Raw genomic sequence first — 12,956 nt, 5'->3', positions numbered from 1 at the left:
CTACTCAGAAATAACAGGATTGAAGTCTCTTCCTAGATAACATGTCATTCCCCACCTCCAGATAACTGATCTTCCACCACTTTCTCTAATGGCAGCTTTTGCCCAAATATGCTGATACGAATCCAGTATCTTGGGGAAAACATTTGCAATCAGAACCCCTGGGCAGATCTTGAGTAATCACTTGACATTAATTCTTTGGAAACTAATTAAGAGACTTGCCCTAAGCACCACAGCTTTCCAGTCATTACCATGAGGAAAAATTGTGCTCATATTCTTGGGCCTCAATCTTTCAATCCAACTATTTTCCCCAGAAGTATCTGGCACGTCTTCCTATGTGAAGACAAAAGCCGAGGGAAAAGGGAAAAGTCTTGCTGACCACCAACTATTTCAAAGTGGGATAGCAGAGGTAGTGGGTAAAGAACAGAAGGTGTCCAAGAGACCAGACAACAAAGCAGAATATTCATATTTTTAAAATGATGTTATTGCAGATGATCCTTTTTTCATGGACCAATCCAATGGACTTCAGAGATCAGAATGATCCAACCTCTCACACACCACACATGTTCTCTCTCTCTCACATCACACACACACACACACACACACACACACACACACACACACGATTGACAATACCTGGACTCAAGCCAAAACCCCGGGGTAAGAAAATAGCATAGGCAGAATTCTAAGATGGTCCCCAATGACACTTGCCCTTATATAATCTCCTCCCCTCAAGTGTGGGCAGAATCTGGATGTAATGATACATCACTTCCATGATTTTGTTACACTAATATGGCAAAAGGTATTTGGCAGATGTAATTAAGTTCCCAAATCAGTTGAGTTTAAGAGAGGGAGATTATCCAGGTGGGCGTGACCTGACCACGTAAGACCTTTAAATCGGGGTCTAGAGATCAAAGATAGAAATTTGAAGTGCCAGAAGGATTTGATGTAATTTGATTGCTGGCTTGAAGGCAGGGAATGTGGGTTGCTTATAGAACCTGAGAGCAGCCCCTAGCTGACAAGCAAAAAAAAAGGGGGGGGGGGGCGATCTGAGTCCTATACACGCAAGGAACTGAGTTCTGCCAACAAGAATGAGTTTGGAGGTGGATTTTCCTCCAGAGTCTCCAGGTGAGAACCCAGTCCAGACAATGCCTTGATTTCAGTCTTGTGATACCCTGAGCAGAGAATCCAGTCATGCTATGAAGGAGTGCTGACCTACAGAACTCTGAGATAATTAATGGGTATTGTTTTAAGCTGCTAAACTTATTATTCATTACACAGCAACAGAAAACTAATGCAGGAAAAAAGTAGAAAGATGTTTGTATCTCTTAATAATTTATAATGATCAGGCACATGGAAAAGAAGATTTTTCTTCTACCTCTTAAAAGCAAAATTCATCCACCCTCAGGCTGTGCTCGATTTGCCTAAGCAATCAAATAGGGCTATTTTATACTCTCAACAAATATTTATTGAGTTTCAGGTGATATTTAGGAACTGCATATAGAGGTATGAGCAAAATTATTAGGATTTCAGTTTTTAATATTTTAAACCAGTGCAGACCATGAGAGAAGCAGAAGTGCAGGATTTCAGGTGACTTGGTTTAACACCCATGTCAATATCATAGTGTACATCTGCTTACACTTTAATACACATACATACATATAATTTATTTTTATAGTATTTTTTATAACTTATTGGCTATGTGTGTGTGTGTGTGTGTGTGTGTGTTTTAAAGAGTTTATTTTTTGACAGAGACACAGCGAGAGAGGGAACACAAGCAGGGGGAGTGGGAGAGGGAGAAGCAGGCCTCCCGCGGAGCAGGGAGCCTGATGTGGGGCTCGATCCCAGGACCCTGAGATCATGACCTGAGCCAAAGGCAGACACTTAACAACTGAGGCACCCAGGCGCCCCTATGTGTGTGTTTCATAACTTTCATTTGATTACATGCAGCATCTCACAAATAATAGGATTTTTAACGTGGTGCTCTACTACATCAGTTGAACAAACTTTCAATTTTATACTAAATCTTGAGGTTATTTGGGGGTAAATATGTTTATTCATGAAATATTTTTGAGCATGTACTATGTGTCAGACACTCTTAGGCCTTAAATATGTGAGGATTAAAAAGAAAAATTATGACTTGAGCTCATAGTCTGCAGAGACCAATACACAACAATCATACATATATTATTATTATACATATGTAAGTATACATTTATACAGATTTCACCTCCCATTCAAAAGTAGAGCATTCCTATGAAACTTTTAGTAAGCAGAAATGGCACAAAGTAGAGTATCCTCTGCTTTCTGAAAGTTTGCTCTTAAGCTACTCAGCTTTATGAAAGACCTACATTAGTACCTGTTTTCACTAACCAAAACAAATACAAAGAGGATTCTCAGTTTCAGGAAAAAAGCCTTTACCATGCTAATGTAGGTCTTCCGTAAAAGGGAAGTGGCATACGGCAAACTTTCTCAGAAAGCGGGGGATACCTGCCTATGTATATATGGACATATATATATATATATATATATATATATATATATACACACACACACACACACATGACTGTAAGCTCCTTCTCTATAGGATTCTCTTTTTCTATTTAAGGACAAACTCTACGCCCTCTGGAATAGTGCTTTTGCATCGCAAATAACATTTAAAGACAATTACCAGAGTTTAGAGAGACGGGGGGCGGGGGGGGGGGTGGGTGGGATGCATTACAGGAGACTCAAGGCTGAAATCCTAATTCTAGGGCTGTGGGGGCTCCCCAGGGTAGCAACGGCGACAGCCAATGGCAGCCGGTTTGCTGCCTGTGTTCTAGCCAATAGCTGACTTCCCCACCCGCTCCCTGCAGGCTGGCGATTGGAGGAACATTGTATCACGTGGTTGGATACCGAGACCATCTGCCAGAAACAGCGCCGGCAGCTGGGGGTTGGGAATAGAGCTGTGGGGGTGGCAGGAACAACATCAGAGCCGCTGCCTCTGAGGACCTTTTTAGTCGGGCCGCGAAGACAGGCCACAGACCGCCGAGACGGGACAGCCTCTCTAGGACCACCACAAGATGGGACCCCCTGCTCCTTGGCACGTATGCTATTCCTATTTATTCCCTCCGTCTTTTTAGTTAAAAAGAATCATTTTCTTGTTTCATCTCAGATGTTTGGGGATTATTAGGTTTGTCCACTTTGCAGAGGAAAAGTGAGTGCACTTGGCCTACAGGGTGGAGAATGTGTGACCTTGTAAAAACCTTGACAACTGGGAGGGGGTCAGAGTTGGGAGTCCTGTGGTCTGCAGAGTTGGGTTGAGAAAAATTCACGTGCGAACGTCAGGAGGGAGCTAGAGATTGTTTTTTACTGGAAAAAAAGAAAAAGAAAAAAAAAAAAGCAGTGGGACTATGGCACAGAGACGAACTTGCAGGATTTACCAAAGTTTGTGTCTCAGTATTACCAATTCAGTGAATGACCAAGGGGTCCGTTTTTTAGTTCATCAAAAACTTACTTTGATTGTGTCCAGATGTTATGGTAAGTTATTTTTCATAAATGGTTGCAACAGCCTTTAAGGGTGTTTCTCACCCTTTAGGTTTTTTTCTTTGGTAGAGGCAACTTGAAATTCACAAGAATTTTCTCATTCCCCAAATCATAAATGCAGAGTACCTAAAGTACAAAAACTTTAGCTGGTAACTAAAAAAGAAGTTAAATGACTTGGGTGAGATTAACTGCAAACTAAAGGAAAACTTTATTTATATATGGTTTTAAATTGTTCTACCTTTTTGTTCTCGGTATTCCTCCCAAGTGCTACCAATAACATTTACCATTCTTTTTGGCAACCCAGGTTTGAATCCTTTTTCAATGGTGATGGTTCCCTAACATGGTGGAAACTCCCTCCGAGTAGGGAAGCTAAATATACCAGCTACCCAATTCCCAAGCAGGGCAGGCAGCTAGGGCAGGGCAACATGATTTGGTATAAAATTTATAAAGTGCCATAAACATTAAAGAAAGCTTATATTTTGTTATGAAAGAGTTTGGAAGGCTCTTTCCTTAAATCGTTTCACGGCTGGCTCCCTCTTGTTATCTGAAACTTAGAGATGTCTTCCCAGACCACCCCACCCCACCAGGCCACCCTACACACCTGCAAAAAAAGTTGCTTCTGTCCATACTGTGCCGTAGTGTTAAAGGCAGGAGTTGATTCATCGGAAATTGTGGAATTGATTTCAGTGTGTTTCAAATGCGTCTTTGAAAACAAATGAAAAAATCATCAGAAGCTATTTTAAAATCCCATCCAATATAAACTGCCATAAACTTAATAGTTTTTGAAAAGAATACACATTTTTCTTTTTTTGAAAATGAGTATTTGGGGTATTTTTGGGATAATCCATTTTCTGGCTGAGTTTGTTGACCTACAGCTAAACCAGGGCAAGAGGCATCAGGTAGAGCCGTGTGAAGGGACCAGATTGCGAGCCTATTCTCAGCAGTCCTGAGGAGTTTGGACTTGATCCTGAGAACTGGTAATATTTGAAGGAGGTTGACCTGGTCTGATTGCTTTTAAGAAGATCTGGCTAGGGGCACCTGGGTGGCTCAGTCGGCTGAGCAACCATCTCTTGATTTCAGCTCAGGTCATCTTGGGGTCCTGGGATGGAGCCCTGCACTGGGCTCCACCCTCAGGGGGTAGTCTGCTTGAGGATTCTCTCCCTCCCTCTCTCCCTCCCTCTCTCCCTCCCTCTCTCTCTCCCTCTCCCCTCCCTCCCCCCCTCTCCCCCCCCTCTCCCCCCCTCTCCCCCCCCTCTCCCCCCTCTCTCCCCCCTCTCTCCCCCCTCTCTCCCCCTCTCCCCCTCTCCCCCTCTCCCCCTCTTCCCCTCTCCCTCTCCCCCCTCTCTCCCCCCTCTCTCCCCCCTCTCTCCCCCCTCTCTCCCCCCTCTCTCCCCCCCTCTCTCCCCCCTCTCTCTCCCCCCCTCCCTCCCTCCCTTCCCCATGTTCTCTCTCGCTGTCTCTCTCAAATAAATAAGTAAATCTTTTTTAAAAAGATGATGTGGCTACATCTGGGTAACATTAACAGTAGTATCTGATGAGGAAAGACTCTAAATTCTTGTATCTTTTTGTTTAACTTCTCTAGTTTTCCTGCAGTGATCATGCAGTGACGGGGAGAGGGGGAGGGAGAAAAGTTAAAACTAAGGGCCTCTCAAGTTTTCCCTGGGTTTTGTATTCATAGAAGTGATACCTGCTAGATAGCAATTTGTACCTTTTTGTACTTATTTCTTTATACACTTGCTCTGTCTTCAGTATGAAAGCTAAAGCTAATATTTCACTACAGAAAGATAGCTTTTTGCATTATTCCAATAATTATGAATATTGCACTTGGCTGCTGAAATATTCCTTCTAATAACCAGCATTAGTCAGATGGCCAGCTCAGTAATTCTCAGTGTATGCAAGAGCCTGGTTAACTGCTATACCCGTGTATCTCCAAGTGTGTTTCTTTGGTCTACCAACAATACTTGCACCTGGGATGCTTGTGAAAAGTGCAAATTCCTGGGTCCCGAGACAGTCCTACTGAATTTGAATCACTAGGCTTGAAGCTCTAGGATCTGCATTTTAATGAGCCCTCTCTGTGACTGTTAAGCATACTAGTTAGGAAACACTGACTTGAGTTGATTCTTCCCTAATGAATCAGGTTGGGATCACCTTGGGATTGATTAAAAATATATCCATGGATAACGCCTAACGATTCTGAATGTGTAGGTCTGACATGGGTTCAGGATCAATATTTTAAGTGCCCAGATGAATCCAATGAGAATCAGTGGCTTCACCTGTGCACTTGATAGCCTCATGAATGAGAGCTCAAAGAAACGACAGCATTTTCCACAGAGTCCCTTTTGTCTCTGGACACAATAACTGAGTGAACCAAAGGTTATCTTACCCCTGAATTATTCACCAGTACGGGGGGCTTTGGTGTGAATCTACAAAACTTCATTGTCTGAATTTCAATTGAATATTTCAGTGCATGTGCTAAACATTTAAGGTAGTGGTTGAGAAGCTAGAATAATTAGTTGACCAAGGTAGAGTTTTCAAAGATGGTCTGAAATGCATTTTAATATTCTTGAAGGCTACAACCTAAATGTAATCTTCACTTGACCAAACAAACAAAAAAATACAAACACACACACCTTTTTTCCTAAATGATAGAAGTCAGTTACAACTAATAATGGACTGAAATACGATTTTTCTGATGTGGCATGGTCCTAGTTGAACTAATGGCATTTCAGAGGTAGGTAGAAGTAGCCCTCTTCACAGTATTAAAAGGGAATGTCTGGCAAATTATTAGTGACCGGCATGAAAAATAGATGAAATCCTGGATGGCAGGTGAGAGCAAAAGCTTGAGAGACCCTATAAACTGTGGAGAGCTTGGTATCAGCTAAAAATAATTCTCTTAGAGACTAATAAATTTAACAATATGTTGTATTATGCTTAGCACGTCTGGTACTCAAAACCAAGAACCAAAGACAAACTGAAATTGGAGTCAGCTGTCCTACCTGGAAGAATCACCTGTGAGGTGACTGAACTGCTTTTTTATGAAATCGAGCACGGCGTTCGATATAATCACTAGCCTTCAGCTCGGGACAATGCGGTAATCGCTGGGGGTGAGAAGGATTATCAGCTTTCAGGCTGCTAAAGAGTCAGGTGGCACCAACATTGTAAAGTGGCTCAATATTTGGACAATCGATTTTTTTCCTCTCTTCCCTCCGTCTTCAAATGTTAAAGGGCCAGAGAAAAGGGCAGAAAATGTATTGAAAGTTAAGAACAACAGAAAAGAACAAGAGCACAAGTCTGAGTTAGTTTTCTCAAGTCATTGTGATGAAGAAACCAAATTTTAGTTAGGGAAATCAGGATTTTAGAATCAGGTGGGCAAACTAAAATGCCCTTAACCTAACCTGCTTACTTTCTAACCTAGAAACAAGTGATCTGCTGAAGTGAAAGCATCATTTGAAATAAATTTAGTACTTAATTCTTAAATACGTGTTCTTCTGGAGCTACTCCACTGATTATTTTCAGGGTTTCTTTGAGAGTCCATCTTTATAAAAGAATTCAACTGAGTTTTTTCCCCCAAAAAGTATGCTGTATACCTTAAACTGTGGTGTTTCCTTAAGGTGTTGTTATATCAGGAAGAAGCACAAAAATTAAAAGTGAGAAACTCCTAAATTGCGTAAAATTCTTAGAACACCTTCTAGGTACGAGGCACTGGGCCTAAAGGAACAGACAGGTCCAAGGAAGGGAAACAGACACCTAAATATTTAATAATTTTAACAAAAGATGGTGTTAAAGGTATGTAAATAATGTGAAAAGAATTAAAAGTAAAACATCCTGAAAGAACAGATATTAGTGTAATCTAGAAGATTTTATAGGCATATTTCCTTTTTTTGATTGATTTTTTTTTTTTTTTTTTTTTTTTTTTTTTTTTTAGGGAAAGAAAGCATGAGCAGGATGGGCAGAGGGAGAGGGAGAGAATCCCAACCAGACTCTGTGCTCGATCTCACGACCATGAGATCACCACCTGAGCTGAAATCAAGAGTCAGTTTTCAACTGACTGCACCACTCAGGGGCCCCCTTGTAGGCCTATTTCTAAAGCATGGTATTAGTAAATCATTCATTGCATTTATCCAAATCAAGAAGACAAAAATAGGTGCTTTGAATGGTGAAAAGTAGGAGAGAGAAATTGAGGGTGGAGGGAGTTTTCATTTGACAGACTAATTTCTAGATTGGATTTTGGGGGGGAATAAATATCTTGTGGTAGAAAGAATATATGAACAGCATAGCACCTGATGTGGGTCAGCAGAAATTCTGCTGGCTGCTGGAGAAACCGTGCTTATTAGCTCTATTCTTGAGTAGTTCGCAGTCCTGAGAAAGACACAGGTAAATAGCAAACCATAATGTTTAACTGCTTTGAGAGCTAAAGCACAGGGGGCTGTTTTTTCTTGAATCTGTATTGGCTAGCAGAGAGAAATCTCCTTGGAGAATACAAAAAAAAAGAAAATGCAATCGTAATTAGGAACAGAAGCCCAATTCCTGGAAATAGGAAACAGAAGAGAAGAGAAAACACATTCTTTTACCTACTCTGAGTTGCTGCAAATCTGGCAGGTGTGGATTTGCGTACAAGTAACCCCTTCAGGTAGACACAGGTCAGCACCTGCATCCGTAACACAGGTGGTTGGGCAGCATTTTTGAAAATTTAGCTACTAAATTACAGTCTCCTGTTCCTACCCCCATGTTAATATGGCCTTATTTTCTCTTCTCTTTAAAGAGAACCAGGAATCTAAAACCATTCAACAGGCAGTGAAACCCAAATGAAGTTAATTCTCTGCTCCAGTGGTTCTCCCACTCTGAGCATGAGTTTGTTAAAGGCAAATTCCTGGGGGGCGCCTGGGTGGCTCAGTCGTTAAGCGTCTGCCTTTGGCTCAGGTCATGATCCCAGGGTCCTGGGATCGAGCCCCGCATCGGGCTCCCTGCTCTGCCAGGAGCCTGCTTCTCCCTCTCCCACTCCGCCTGCTTGTGTTCCCTCTCTAGCTGTCTCTCTCTCTCTCAAATAAATAAAAAATAAATAAAATCTTTAAAAAAAAAAAGGCAAATTCCTGGGACCATCCCACATCTATAGAACTAAATAGGAATGGGGCCCAGATGATCTGTATTTCCCCCCCCCTTTTTTTTCAGGCACCCCAAAGAATTCTGGTAGAGGTAGCTTATAAACCTCACTTTGAGGAGCACTGCCTTAGATTATACAAACATGTACATACTAGTCAGATGCAGTCAGGTATTTTGATCCAAGAGTGATGATAAAATATATCAGTCATGTTTTTTAAATGACTGCAATATTATAGTTATATAATTAATATGGCCATTCATTCTTAAGCAGATTCAAATAGGAAATTATGTAAACAGTGCCATTCTCCCCTTCATCCTCTTCCCACCATGACATTCACCACTCTTAATTATTGAGTAAAGATCCTTCCAGACCTGTCTCTATACAATTACATAACTATAAATGTGATACAGCTAAATTTTACTTTGTTTTAATTTGACAGAAACTAGGTTTTTTTCCCCCCACTTAATGTGTAGAGAATTTCCAAGTTAGAATTAATAAGCACATTTCATTTTTTTGTCTGTTCTTGAATATTTTAGTATAGGTAGGACATAATTTGCTTAATATTTTCCAAAGGATCTACATTTAGGTTATCCCTCCCCCTTTTTTTGGCTACCACAGAAAGTGTCAGTGAAATAGCTTTATGTATGCTTTCTTATGTATACATGCAAGAATTTGTTAGGGATAGCCACCTGGAAGTAGAATTTATGAGTCAAAAGGTATGCACATTTCAAATATTACTTGTCTCAGACAGTAGACTTTTACCACCTGATAAAAACTAAATATTATCCTTTTTTAAAAACCATCCTGATGATGGAAATTATCTTATTTTAATCTGCATTTCCCTAATCTTGACTAGATATTGTTTTGAGATGTGTACTGGTTATCTCTGTTCTGTGAATTGACTACTCATGTCCTTTTCCACTTTTCTATTGATCTGTTTGTGTTTTTTCTTATTGATTTATAGACATTTAGAATAGTCTGGATGGTAAGTCTACAAAATAATGAGAAAGAGGAAAACCAGTAATCACATAATAATATGATTGGGGTTCTCAATATGAAATCACTTTCGTAAACAATATTTTATTTGGTCTGTTTCTTTTTATTTATATGCCTATTGTATAGAGCTGTTGTCTGTTTTCACCTAGTCAAATCTGACCATCGTCATCTCTGTGAGGTCCATTGCACTTACTGTTCATATTGTTTCTGGATGTCTGTGGGGAGTGGTTGCTGGGATGAAGGAGAGAAAGCAGAGCAAAACTTGGTCAGGATTTTCAGCTGCAGCTTCTTAGTGGTCAGTGGTACCAGTAACTGACACATAGGTTTGAGAAAAAACAGCATTGAGAGGGAAAGAGATTGTTGAGTTCTGTATGGGGCATATTGAATTTTAAATTCCAACCAAACTTCTTGGTTGTGATGACCAGCAGTAAGTAAGAAATGCGTCACTCACTAAACAAACAATCTCACTATGGGTGTCTGCTCCTCAAGGCTGACCTGTTCTAGTTTCTGTGTGGGTCTGTGTTCTTTGCTTATGAGGTTGGAGCCTGGCCATCAGCTCAGAGAACATGATGTCAAGTTCCTAGAACCAGACTGAGTAGATCTTCACTAGGTGAACTCGTTCTCAGAGTCCTGTGCTATCATTGATTGACAATATTGCATATGTTTTTAATCCTTTTGGGCAAAAATTCTTCCCAAGCTCAGTTTGCTTTCTAAGGTAGTGTGCATGTTCATGGGGTCTTTGTCAGCTGCTGCTATGGTGCACTGTGGCCAGGGCCAGTAAGGGCAGAAGGGTGTCCTCCTATTCAGATGGTTGAGAAATAGATCTCGGATTCAGGTGTGGCTTTATGAGCAAGTGAATATGTGGCTAAAGGGCTGTATTACTCATTTCGATGAGTGAATAAACCTAGTAGATGATATAGAAGGGATTGATTGTAAAAGTCAATAAAATAACTGGGTGAAATCATGCTGAAAGGAGATATGACTCTGCTCCAAGGGGTCTCCAACTTGAAACGATCAATAAAGTGAGAAATTCTTGAGAAGGCAATATAGTTTTTTTAGGTGTCCTTTGTTGGGAGTATAGTTCTGAAACACTTGTTCATATTGTTTTGGTTACCTTTATGTTATTACCAGATGAAAATAAATGCTATGGGATTGTTAAAAAAAAAAAAAAATTATTCCCAAGCTCTTTGCAGGGTTACTACCTGTTTGTCCTAATTCACACAATTTCCAACAACTAGATAAACAGCCAGCAATTTTCCTGCTTCAGGGCTTTCTACATTTTATGAATGTGGACAATTTATAGCTGTTTATAAGATATATTATTAACCTCTCTTATTGAATTATCAGCTTGATAGCTGCACTCGCTTTCCCATAACCTTGCAGATTTTACATTGAGACACTGAAGCTCAGAGAGAATGTCTTTACCAGAATTACACAGCTGGTACGTAAAAGCACCAGGATTGAAACAAAATCGACCTGGTGCAGGAGGGGGTGGTGTCCATGGAGAATACTGTTGAAGCCTAAAGCTGAGGAAAGGGGTCTTAGCTGGAAAAATATAGTTTTGGGAAACACTATGCACTTGGAAGTTCTGGAGTTGACTTGTGATTTGTGCAGTTGCAAAGGGCCCACACTTGCCTTCGTGCTCTGCTCTTGCTGTCTTGAATAACTGTTGAGCAAAGAACCCTGCATTCTCAGGATATGCTAGGCCTCACACATTATGTAGTTAGCTAGCCCCGAGTAGATGAGCTCGCTAAAAGATGTGAATAAACTAGGAATAACAGTAGGGCAAGGGACAGAGTCAGACAAACCCGACCTGGAAGTGTTGGCAGAGGTAGAGTTGGCCATGAAGAGGACTGTGGAAGGATGATGAGAAAAGTAGGAAGGAAGCCACTGGGGAGGTATGTGCTGGAGGAGGGGAGAGGAGTTCCCAGAGTGAAGGCCGGATCTGCAGCGTCACCAGTTGTAAAAGGCTCCAGGCAGCTGAAAACCCAAATGAGAACTTGTCTTTTGAGGGGTCAGAAAGTGGGAAATGGTACTGCAGAGGCCAGATGGAGCCCAAGGGTGAGGAGGAGATCAAGAAGTGGAGCTGGTGTGTAGAGCAGATTCAAGGAAGCCATGACAGGGAAGGTGCAGTTTGAAGGAGATGTGGTGTCAGTGGAGAGAAATCAGACAATGGCTGTGCATGGGGGAAGAAGGGAGGAGGGGTCAGTAGTAGAAAGGAATTTAAGATTGAAGAGAACTTAGTCAGAAGTCATATATGAAAGGATGAGACTGATGGTGGGCCCACAGTTGGAGAAGTCAGCCATATACAGACGAAAGGAAGGAAGGCGGGATGGGTGCAGATGGACAAGACAAGGAGGAAGGTAGGGAACTGGAGGGGCTCCTGCTAGATGATCTCTGTTCTTTCCAGTGATAGGGTAGCAAGGTTCCGAGTGCGGAAATAGAAGAAGGGATGAAGGTCCCTTCCAATTGGAAAGGGAGCCACTCAGGCATGAGTCACAGAAAAGTCAGGCTTTAGGGCCACTGGCCCCTTCAAGTTCATGTCAGACAACATCTAGCATTTTCTTCAGTGGCTGTTTTGAATTCGAAGATAAAAGAGTCATTTTCACATTCCTGTTCAATCGTTGCTAGTTCAGGATTAGTTAGAAAGTAGCCTTTGTCCAGATTGTTTTTCCTGGAGTCTGGATCTGAAAAGTACCAGAAAGGTAAGACAGAAAGAACTAGATTCTCTGCTTACAGAGTGAGGATTCTAGGAAATCTTGATATTTCAGATGCTCTGATTACACTAATCTTTGAGCATATGTTATTTCTATGCAAGCCCACTAGGCTCTAGGCATTTACATATGCACAGTGTCATTTATTCCTTACAGGACTTGTTTATCATCCTAATTATACAGATGAAGAAACTGAAAGTCTAAGAATGAAGCAAGTGGCTCAGGGTCACGACTCTTACCAGAGTCCGGATTTAAGTCAAGCCTGACACTTCTGTGACCAGTGCTCCTCCCCGACCACATGTATTAAAAGGAATTCCTATCTTAGAGTAATTTTGCACACATGGTCCCACCTGATCTTCATATACAACCCCAAAAGGTAGTTGTTGTTACCCCATGTTGCAGATAAGGAAACTGTGGTTCAAGGTAACTTGGCCAAAGTTAGCCATTTAGTAAATGAATTCAGCCTCCTGAACTTAATTAAAGCCAAGGTCCTTTGCAGAACATAAGTTGAGGGCAGCACTCATCCAAATGAAGCATGCCAGGTTTGCCACAGCCCCTGAAATCATGACGATGATGCTCTTTGAGGAGGCACAGCCTGGAGGCGGCTTCCTGAAAGGGGAGAC

The 12,956-nt window shown here is 41.4% G+C and overlaps 1 protein-coding gene and 2 long non-coding RNA genes across 4 annotated transcripts in view; 1 reads left to right on the top strand and 2 right to left on the bottom strand.

Annotated features, from left to right (window-relative positions):
- LOC118549834 (uncharacterized) overlaps positions 1-12,956 on the bottom strand; it is a 184,009-nt gene that overhangs the window by 104,012 nt on the left and 67,041 nt on the right. The gene's annotated exons all lie outside the window — the stretch shown is intronic.
- The window catches only part of LOC144381124 (uncharacterized), a 50,241-nt gene that overhangs the window by 2,178 nt on the left and 35,107 nt on the right, over positions 1-12,956 (bottom strand). Inside the window, exons 2-3 of the long non-coding RNA XR_013445770.1 lie at positions 4,124-4,225; positions 3,494-3,648 (exon numbers count right to left, since the gene is read on the bottom strand). This is a non-coding gene — a long non-coding RNA (uncharacterized LOC144381124). The remainder of the gene's footprint in view (positions 1-3,493; positions 3,649-4,123; positions 4,226-12,956) is intronic.
- PIK3R1 (phosphoinositide-3-kinase regulatory subunit 1) overlaps positions 2,940-12,956 on the top strand; it is a 167,385-nt gene continuing 157,368 nt past the window's right edge. The window contains exon 1 of one of the 2 annotated variants that reach the window (XM_078067250.1): positions 2,940-3,079. The gene's annotated coding sequence lies outside the window, so the exon portion shown is untranslated. Of the gene's footprint in view, positions 3,084-12,956 lie in introns of both variants that reach the window. The other variant, XM_036114434.2, reaches the window with a different exon arrangement.

The sequence above is a fragment of the Halichoerus grypus genome, chromosome 2 (assembly GCF_964656455.1).
Source record: "Halichoerus grypus chromosome 2, mHalGry1.hap1.1, whole genome shotgun sequence".
NCBI classification, from domain to species: domain Eukaryota; kingdom Metazoa; phylum Chordata; class Mammalia; order Carnivora; family Phocidae; genus Halichoerus; species Halichoerus grypus.
Note: the sequence above shows the minus strand (reverse complement) of the source record. Positions and strands in the feature narration are given on the sequence as shown.